Source organism: Myotis davidii, unplaced genomic scaffold (genome assembly GCF_000327345.1).
Source record: "Myotis davidii unplaced genomic scaffold, ASM32734v1 scaffold164, whole genome shotgun sequence".
NCBI lineage: Eukaryota > Metazoa > Chordata > Mammalia > Chiroptera > Vespertilionidae > Myotis > Myotis davidii.
Genome location: NW_006296417.1, coordinates 2,718,333 through 2,728,558, shown reverse-complemented (window position 1 = coordinate 2,728,558; position 10,226 = coordinate 2,718,333). Strand labels below are relative to the sequence as shown.

The window sequence follows — 10,226 nt, the reverse complement described above, 5'->3', positions numbered from 1 at the left end:
TGCTGTGTGTTTTCATCTTCACCCGAGGATATTTTTCCATGGATATTTAAAGAGAGCGGAAGGGAGAGGGAAAGACAGAGAGAAATACCGATGCCCTGCCTGTGCCCAGAGCAGGGCCTGGGCCGGGGGTGGAGCCTGCGACCGCAGTACCTGCCCGGGACCCTCCAGTCCGCAGGCCGACGCTCTAACCACTGAGCCATACCGGCTCGGGGGGTGGGTAATTGGTGCTTGTTTTGCTGGGGCACCTCACACTGCAAGCAAGGGTTACGGCCACCTAGCATGAGGAGGACGGCTTAAGATGGAAGAGACGTGGAATGTGTGGGGGGGAGACATGGACAGAAAAGGTTTCACGTTGGGCTGGGAAGCGTGGACCATCTGCAGGAGGTCAACCAGGCCCCTGGAAATGTAACTGAGAGACCCCAGGCCGTGTCCGGAATGTAAAGGGCCAGTTACCCAGGTTCGGGACCGGCCTGGACCGGAGAACAGATGTGATGGCTGGAGCTGTGGCAGCCCCTTTGCAACCACGAGGAGAAGCCGAGAAAAATGCTGAGACCGCCCCCCTCCTTCAGGTATGTCAGGTCGCGGTGCCACCGTGGGTCCATCCCTTATATCAGTGATGGCGAACCTGTGACAGGAGAACCTCTGACACGCAAACTCACTTTTTTGGTTGATTTTTCTTTGTGAAATGGCATTTAAATATATAAAATAAATATCAAAAAATGTAAGTCTTTGTTTTACTGTGGTTGCAGATATCAAAAAAGTTCTACATGGGACACAGCACCAGTGCCTACTTTGAGCTCAAAAGGTTCGCCATCACTGCCTTATATCCTCAGTGCCTACTTGGGTTGTTTGGGGGTTTTTATGGTTTTACACTTATGGACGATATTGCTTTTAATATTATTCTTTTCTTTTTTTTTAATCCTCCCCTGGGGATATTTTTCCATTGATTTTTTTAGAGAGAGTGGAAGAGAGAGGGAAAGACAGAGAGAAAACACTGATGTGAAAGAGACACATCGATTGGTTGCCTCGTGCATAGGCCCCAAAGAGCCGGGAGCCTGCCACCGGGGCACCTGCCCTTGACCGGACTCGAACCCAGGACCCTTCAGTCCGGAGGCCGACGCTCTATCCACTGAGCCAAACCGGCTAGGGGGCTTGCTTTAACTATTCTTGTTCATGCCTGTCTCCGGGTATATATTGGCAAAAATGTCTTTGAGGAGTATATATGGAGGCATATATACTCAGGTTGTTGAGTTCTAGGGTATGAGTATGTTTGGTTTTGCTGAATAAACCCCACACTGTTTCCCAAAATAGTTATCCTAGCTCCCCCCACTCTAGCACTGGGAGAAAATGTCACCCTTTCTTCGACAATACTTAGGATCTCTGACTTCCTATGTTTTACTTGCGTGGGGGAGATGAAATCTCTTTCCACGTGATTTTCATTACAATGTTGCTAATTGCTAAATGAGGTCAAGCGCATTTCACAGGGCTAGGGGTTATTGCTGTGTTTGTTTGTGGTTTTCCTGTTTTGTTTTGTGGGTTTTTTTCCCCCCTGAGAAGTGTTCACATTCTTGGCTCATTTTTTCTGGGTTTTTTAAAAGTATGAATTTCTAATGGACCACCGGTGCTCTTTCTATTTTTATTCTACTTCTTTGGTCGTTGTAAGTAGCGCCAATACGTTCTCCTATCTGAAATCAGAATGTGGCTGGACTTTTCACCCACTCTCTCTGGGACAGGGGTGGGCAAACTTTGTGACTCGAGGGCCACAATGGGTTCTTAAACTGGACCGGAGGGCCGGAACAAAAGCATGGATGGAGTGTTTGTGTGAACTAATATAAATTCAAAGTAAACATCATTACATAAAAGGGCACCGTCTTTTTTTTTTTTTTTTTTAGTTTTATTCATTTCAAACGGGCCGGATCCAGTCTGCGGGCCGTAGTTTGCCCATGGCTGCTCTGGGATGTATTGTGATTGATAAACCAAGGTTCCTAATTAGACCTAGGCCGGTTGATCAGTCTTTGCCTTTACCATCTGTTCTTGTGGTGTCTTATTTTCTTTTTTAATATATTTTATTGATTTTTTTACAGAGAGGAAGGGAGAGGGATAGAGAGTTAGAAACATCGATGAGAGAGAAACACCGATCAGCTGCCTCCTGCACACCCCCCACTAGGGATGTGCCCGCAACCAAGGTACATGCCCTTGACCGGAATCGAACCCGTGACCCTTGAGTGCGCAGGCCGACACTCTATCCACTGAGCCACACCAGTCAGGGTTTGTGGTGTCTTATTTTCAAAAAACCCTCCCTCGCCTTTCTGAAAGGAAACACACGGGATCCGTCCCTATCTGACACCAGGTGTGCGGCTTCTCCCCAATTGGACCAATCATCCGACGCCAACCGCACGTTCTACAACTCAGTCCTGTGGCCGACACTGACTCCCCGAGTCCGCATCCGATCCACAGACTGCTACCTGCTTCTGATGTGGCAGCCAGTCACAGTTATTTGCGTATATTTACATACAAGAGGCAAACAAATTCATACTTTAAAAGATGGGTTTATGCCCGGCTGGTGTGGCTCAGTGGTTGAGCATCGACCTATGAACTAGGAGGTCAGGGTTTGATTCCCAGTCAGGGCACATGCCTGGGTTGCGGGCTCCATCCTCAGTAGGGGGCGTGCAGGAGGCAGCCAATCCATGATTCTCTCTCATCAGTGATGCTTCTCTCTCTCTCTTCCTCTCCCTTCCTCTCTGAGATCAATAAAGATATACTTTTTAAAAATTAAAAAGGCAAAGAAAAAACAACACCTGAATTTAAAAACTCCAAGGTCAGATACCGGCACGGTTTAGATTTGTCGTCCTCCAGCGCTCCAGTAGCTAAAGTCGAATCACAAATTGGCCGGCACTATGGCATCAGCACACTGTCTAGACCAGTGATGGCGAACCTATGACCCTGTGTCAGAGGTGACACGCGAACTCATTTTTTGGTTGATTTTTCTTTGTTAAATGGCGTTTAAATATATAAAATGAATATCAAAAATATAAGTCTCTGTTTTACTATGGTTGCGAAGATCAAAAAAATTTCTCTATGTGACACAGCACCAGAGTTAAGTTAGGGTTTTCAAAATGCTGACACGCCGAGCTCAAAAGGTTCGCCGTCACTGGTCTAGATTCTTGCTGCCCGAGCACCCTGGTCGCTCAGACCTGCGGATCCTGAATATACATGTGGGTCTCGGATGATTTTCTGTAGCCTGCGGCTAGTCTCACCCCGCTGCTCTCTGCCAAGGCCAAATCCCGGCAAGTATAACTTGGGGATTTTATTGGCTTCACAGTTCATTGGCAGAGCAGTGATTCTTGAGAGGGAGAAAAAAAACAAACCAACAACCTTGCAGTTAGTTTGTAAATCCCCTACCACTTCTGGGTTCAGATCTCCAGATTGGCTTGCTGCTGCGAAGGAGGTTCGGATATTACTCACGCGAGTGTTTTCAGGATTTGGTCTCCTGTGTATCCTGTATCCCTCCCACACACAACGCCATTAAATCGGTCTCAGATTTTAATGGGCGTGAAATCATCGTGCTAAAAAAATGCATCTCATCGGACAGACCTCAGCCCTCGGGGTTCCGATTTTGGTGGGTTCGGTGGTGAGGCCCAGGATTCTTTGGGGTCACCGTTGAGAAATTACAGAAGCGCCTTTGTGGGTCCTGGTGGTCTCCAATTCAGCCGTACACGCGATGCTGCGAACAGTGGCTTTCCCCGAGATAGTCTTACACATGGAGGAGGCCAGAGCCCAGCCAGTGTGGCTCAGTGGTTGAGTGGCGACCTAGGAACCAGGAGGTCAAGGTTCAATTCCCCGGCTAGGACACATGCCCGGGTTGCGGGCTCCATCCCCAGTGTGGGGCGTGCAGGAGGCAGCTGATCCATGATTCTCTCTCATCATTGATGTTTTTCTCTCTCTCCTCCTCTCTGAAATCAATAACAAATATTTAAAAATATTTATATGGTGCTTATTTAGAATGCCAACAGTTCTAACTTTTATGACACGGGTAAGTCATTTCATTGAGAAAAATACTGCATGGGCCCAAAAAACAAACACATGGAAACATTTTGTCAGCTGGATCCAGTAGTGGTCTATGGCTCTTGGTCCATGGACTTGTATTCAATGCATCCATCTTGTAAAGAAATAGTTACGGCCAGTGTGGCTCAGTGGTTGAGCATTGACCTATGGACCATGAGGTCACAGTTCGATTCCCAGTCAGGGCACATGCCCGGGTTGCAGGCTCTATCCCCAGTAGGGGGCGTGCAGGAAGCAGCTGATCCACGATTCTCTCTTAATCTAATCCTTAATGTGTCTGTGTCTCTCTCCCTTTCCCTTCCTCTCTGAGTTCAATAAAATATATTTTTTAAAAAATAGAGAGGATATTCATGAGTCCCGGACCCTGAGCAAAGCTGTATAGAATGCATCACAGTGGGTTTTTAAAAAACTTTCACATTCGGACTCAACTTGTATTCCTAAGAGATAGCAGATGGCAGGGGCCATGAAGGCTTGTCAGCACCTCTTGTTATTTCAAGCCCGTCCTCTAGGGGTCGCTGACGTTCTTTCGGAGGAGGGCTGTGGTCATTGACCTCCCAGTGCCCTTCAGGGGAAGGCTGTCCTGATGACCTGGCCCTGCCAGTCCGGCCAGCCAGCCGGCCATGGGGAAACAAAGACCAGACACATCCTCCCCTGGACTGAAGACGTCCGTAACCATCAAATCAGATAGGAGCTCCCTGTGGCCGCAGGCACCCACAGGTTGCCGCTCTGGAATCTCTTCTCAATCTAGTTTTGCTCGGTGGGAGTGTAACATCTCTCTTTTTTTTCTTTTTCCTTTTTTAAAATATATTTTTATTGATTTCAGAGAGGAAGGGCGAGGGGGAGAGAGAAACATCCATGATGAGAGAGAATCAAGGATCGGCTGCCTTCCGCATGCCCCCTACTGGGGATCGAGCCCACAACCCGGGCATGTGCCCTGATGGGGAATCAAATCGAGACCCCCTGGTTCATAGGTTGACACTCAACCCCTGAGCCATGCCATCCGGGCAACTAAGAATAGTTTTTATGTCCTAGACTTTTGGTTTCTCCCCTCCCTTCCTTATGCAATCCTATTTGCCTTTGCTTGTTTAAATCTGTCCCCCCAGTTCTCTCTCCCACCTCCACCACATTGGTTCTCTGACCTCTATTACTTTGGACAAGTGCCTGGTTCCTTTCACAGCAAGGATTGCTTCTCACACCCTCACCCGTCTCATTTATCAGTTTCCTTTCCTTTCCTTTTTTAAAAAAAACACATATTTTTATTGATTTCAGAGAGATAGGGAGAGAAATAGAAACATCCATGATGAGAATGATGGATCAGCTGCCTCCTGCACGCCCCCTACTGGATGGGGATTGAGCCTGCAACCCGGGCATGTGCCCTGACCGGGAATCAAACCCTGACCTCCTGGTTCATAGGTCGACGCTCAACCACTGAGCCACACCGGCTGAGCTATCAGTTTCATTTCTTTGGCTAATCTGCTCCTGTCTCCATTACAGTCCTGCAGCCTAAGTAGCCCCCGTCTCTGCTCCCCCAGTCGTGTCGGAGAAGGAGACGCAGAGCTAGGATACAGCTGGTTGCACACGCCCCAAAGGCCAACCGAATTGCTTCTGGCTAATTGGTTTTCTGGCCCCAGTAAGCACGGGGTTTCTACTGCTCCCTGACACGGCCTGTCCTCACTTCGCTGGTGATTCTGATTAGTATTCGAAAGCGGCATTCTCTCATGGCCCGAGTGGGAAACCGGGCTGTCGATTTATTTATACCCAGCCTCAGGCAGACGTTGGGGGCGTGTGGGACGCTACAAGATGCAGACACTGCTCCGTGTGTGTGTGTGTGTCTGTGTGTATACACATATCGATTAGGGGTGATGTTGGGAGTGGAAATCCATTAGCCCATGGGCTGGGAAAGGGACTAAGAGGAGGATATAAAAATGCCAGAGAAAGACTTGGTGTCATTGCTAAATGCAGGTGACTTTTTCAGATCCTGTAGGGAATAGTGTCTTGCAGAAATGAATGCTCTGTCCCGGCCCCGTCCGCGTGGCTCAGTGGTTGAGCGTCGACCTGTGAACCAGGAGGCCATGGTTCGATTCCCGGTCAAGGGGCTCAGCGGGCTCGATCCCCAGTAGGGGGCGTGCGGGTTGCAGCCAATCGATGATTGTCTCTCGTCATTGGTCCATAGGTAGATGCTCAACCACTGATTGAGCCTTGCTGGCAGACTCTATTTTTCTTTTGAGGTTAGCATCCGACACCTTAAGGTCCAGTAAAGACATAGCAACAAGAAATCTGTTCCTTTGGTATCGTCCCTGGAAACATTCTCAGAATCCTTACAAAGCGCTGGTGTGAGCAGTCATTACAGAAGAGAGTGAGACATAAGAGGACCTGTCTATGGGAAAGTCCCAAGAATAACAATTATACACCCCTCCTCCCCCCACCCTGCGCTCCTCCTCCTGACCTTTGGTTAGGTCTAACCCAGGAGGCCCTCAACATTGCAACATAGGAGTTAGAACAGCCGTGGGGAAACTACGGCCCGTGGGCCGGATCCTGCCCGTTTGACATGAATAAAACTAAAAAAAAAAAAGACCGTACCCTTTTATGTAATGATGTTTACTTTGAATTTATATTAGTTCACACAAACACTCCATCCATGCTTTTGTTCCGGCCCTCCGGTCCAGTTTAAGAACCCATTGTGGCCCTTGAGTCAAAAAGTTTGCCCACCCCTGAGTTAGAACAAGCATGTCAAACTCGCGGCCCGCGGGCCACATGCGGCCCACGATGAATATGTTTGCGGCCCAGCCAATATAATCGTATGTAAGAAACGTTTTAATAAAAATTCCATGACTTAATTTTGACAATATTCATTGGCAGCGCTAAGGATGTCGGACTGCAGCTTAGGTCTGCTCCCTGAAGCTACAGTGGACATCCCCCAAGGGCTCCCAGGCAGTCAGAGGGATGTCTGACTGCCAGCTTAGGCTGGTTCCCTGGGGAGCGGGCCTAAGTTGGCAGGTGGACATCCTCCAAGGGGTCCCAGACTGCAAGAGGGCACAGGCCCAGCTGAGGGACCCACCCGAGTACACAGATTTTTGTGCACCGGGCCTCTAGTTATTAATAATGAACTACAGCGTTTGCTAATGACTGATTACTATCACCATGTTGCATCCATTTCCCTTACGCACCTTACACACAAGCGCACCATTTCTCTCCACTAATACCAGCAGCAAATATTTTAGCAGCCAATGGCCATGTCATTCGTCTTGGACTGACTTGTTTGCTGTGCGCCACAGGAAATATTTCGCTCTCGGAGAACAAGAAACAGATTTAATTGCGTGACACTTATTTATCTGTGTAGTTACTCAGTGTCTGGTATGTTCATGTCTGAGAAAAAATATTTTTATTAAAATGTTTTATTGTTTTATGTTAACTTAGACTCATTTACCTCAGCCGTTGTATTCAGCATGTCTCTATCGACATAAACCTACGTTCCTGTGAAAATGGAAGCTTCTGTTTTCTTGCGGCTCACATACACCTAAACCTTGTTTATTAGGCCCGTGTTGGCCTTTGAGTTTGACACGCTGGAGTCAGAAGAAGGAACCACTGCACACTTCCCTCTCAAAGCCCCAGCCTCATGTGAGCGGCAGGTTCACTACCAACCCTGGGCTAAGGGAAGCCTTGCCTTTGCATGGAGATGAAAGTGTCTATTTGCATATCACAGGCTCCTTCTAGTCCGAACTTCTATCGCTGAAGAGCTGGGGTCCTGAGGTCTGCCTGCAGGCTCATCCAGAGGAAGAGGAGAACTCTGTTCAATGACTAGATCTGGGGGAATTGGGTGGGGGGGATGTAGCCCCAGCGTCACGCAGGGTCGGCGACGGGTTCTGTGCAAATGGGGCATATAGTGGTTGGCTGTTTGGACCACACAGGAAGCAGATGTGTGTGTGGGGGGGTGAAGGGCAGAAGGAAGGCACGATTTTAAATGAATTCCCTGCCTCATTTATTTCCAATCTCTTAAGACTAATTTCTGGAATTTGAATGAACTCCAAGTACTTAAACATTTTTATTTTTATTTTTATTAAAAAATAGATATTTTTGCCCCAGCCAGTTTGGCTTAGTGGATAGAGCGTCAGCCTGCAGACTAAAGGGTCCCGGGTTCGATTCCAATCAAGGGCATGTACCTCACTTGCAGGCTCCTCCTCGACCCGGGCCCCTGATCGGGGTGCATCGATGTTTCTCTCTGTTTTTCCCTCTCTCTTCCATTCTCTATAAAAATCAATGGAAACATATCGTCAGGTGAGGATTAAAAATATATATTTATTTTTATAGATTTCAGAGAGGAAGGGAGAGAGAGAGAGAGAGAGAAGAGAGAGAGAGAGAAAGAAACATCAATGGTGAAAGAGAATCATTAATTGACTGCCTCCTGCACGCCCCCACTTGGGATCTAGCCCACAACCTGGGCATGTACCCTGACTGGGAATTGAACCATGACCTCCTTGTTCATAGGTCGGTGCTCAACCACTGAGCCATGCTGGCTGGGTCATATATTTTTTTTTACTGATAATATTACTGGATATGGTTGCCATGGGGTCTTTTAAAGTGGAATTCGTTTGCCAGGTCTGAAATTGCCCAGTGGCATTTTGATTTCCTGTGCTTTGATAGACTAACATAAGGAGAATAGATATTACATGGGGCTGGGCTTGGCTTTCTCAGAATTCAGCCCATTTCTTCATTTATTTAAATTTCCCTTGTTATCCGTTGGTAAACTCCAGGGGTTCATCATACAGCCTTTGGGGTATTTACTATTAAATTCCATTTCCAGATCCTGCATAGCTGTGCTGCTCCTGCGAATGGAATTTTTATTATCCTTAATAATTTACTTTGCAGGTTTATAGAAAGAAAATTGATTTTGGGGATATTTAATTTGTAACTTGTCTACTTACCCAGTTCTTGCCTTATATCTAATAGAGTTTCTGTTTCGCCTCATTTCTTTGGTTTTAGTCCATAATCAGCCCTCAAATAATGATCATGTGATTTATTTTCCTAATATTTATGACTCATTTTTTTCTTATTGAATTGTTTGAAACTTGTCAAGTCATGACAAATGACAGCAGTGAGAGCAGGCCATAGCTTTGGCCACGGTTTTAAGGAGGACTGTGTGTATCAAGTATTATTTTGGCTGTTGCTTTTATATAAGTATTTGCTATTATTGGTGATAATAATGACCACGTGGATGCTGTGATAAAGACTTGGATAATGTGCTGTGGGCCAAGGTATAATCTGAATTTATTATATATTGTAAACTCCCCGAATGACCTCAGCAGTTCCATGAGATAGGGAGTATTATTATGATTTTCATTATTATTCCCATTATACAGATGGGAACATGGAGGTGCTGATAGGTCATATAACTTCCCCTCCAGGGCAGCTCTGGGATTGAAGGATCCTCCCTCATTTTTCTCCCCTGGTCGATAACTGTATGGAAGAATAAAAAAGGGTATTTCTTAGGAAGACTGTTCACAAACTTTGGTTTCAGCAGTGAATCTTTTTCTGTTTTTAAATCCTCACCCAAGGAGATTTTTCCATTGATTTTTAGAGAGAGAGGAAGGGAGGAAGAATAAATGAGAGTAAGAGTGAGGGCGAGAGAGAGAGGGGTGACAGATATGAGAGAGATACATTGATTGGTTGCCTCCCACATGTGCCCTAACCTGGGGACAGGGGATTGAACCTGCAACCTGGGCATGTGCCCTGACTAGGAATCAAACCATGGCCTCCTGGTTCATAGGTTGATGCTCTAACCACTTAGCAATGCCAGCAGGGCAGTGAACTGTTCTTAAACTCTCCTGCCTTGACCTCGGTGCGGGGAGATGACTTTTGCGTCCTTACCCACCCTTCTGCCTTTGGGGTACTTTTATGCAACCCCAGGTGTCCAGGCAACGCAGCTCGAGATCCATCCGTCCGTCCACAAAGCTCAGGACAAAACCCACGGAACTGTGCCCGAGAAATACCGTTCACTCCAATCCCCGTGGCAGGCGGGCGGAGAGGCGTCCAGGAGACCTCCCTCCCCGTCTCCGAGGGTCCTCGCTCAGCCTGCTCACTGTTGGCCTCTCTCTCCCTGCAGGGCCTGCAGTTTGGGACCCGGGAGCTGGAGGAGATGGGAGCCATGTTCTGCTTGGGCCTCCTCC

At 47.4% G+C, this 10,226-nt stretch overlaps 1 long non-coding RNA gene across 1 annotated transcript in view; it reads left to right on the top strand.

Annotated features, from left to right (window-relative positions):
- The window catches only part of LOC107184368, a 33,316-nt gene extending 23,090 nt beyond the window's left edge, over positions 1–10,226 (top strand). Inside the window, exon 3 of the long non-coding RNA XR_001515195.1 lies at positions 10,163–10,226. This is a non-coding gene — a long non-coding RNA (uncharacterized LOC107184368). The remainder of the gene's footprint in view (positions 1–10,162) is intronic.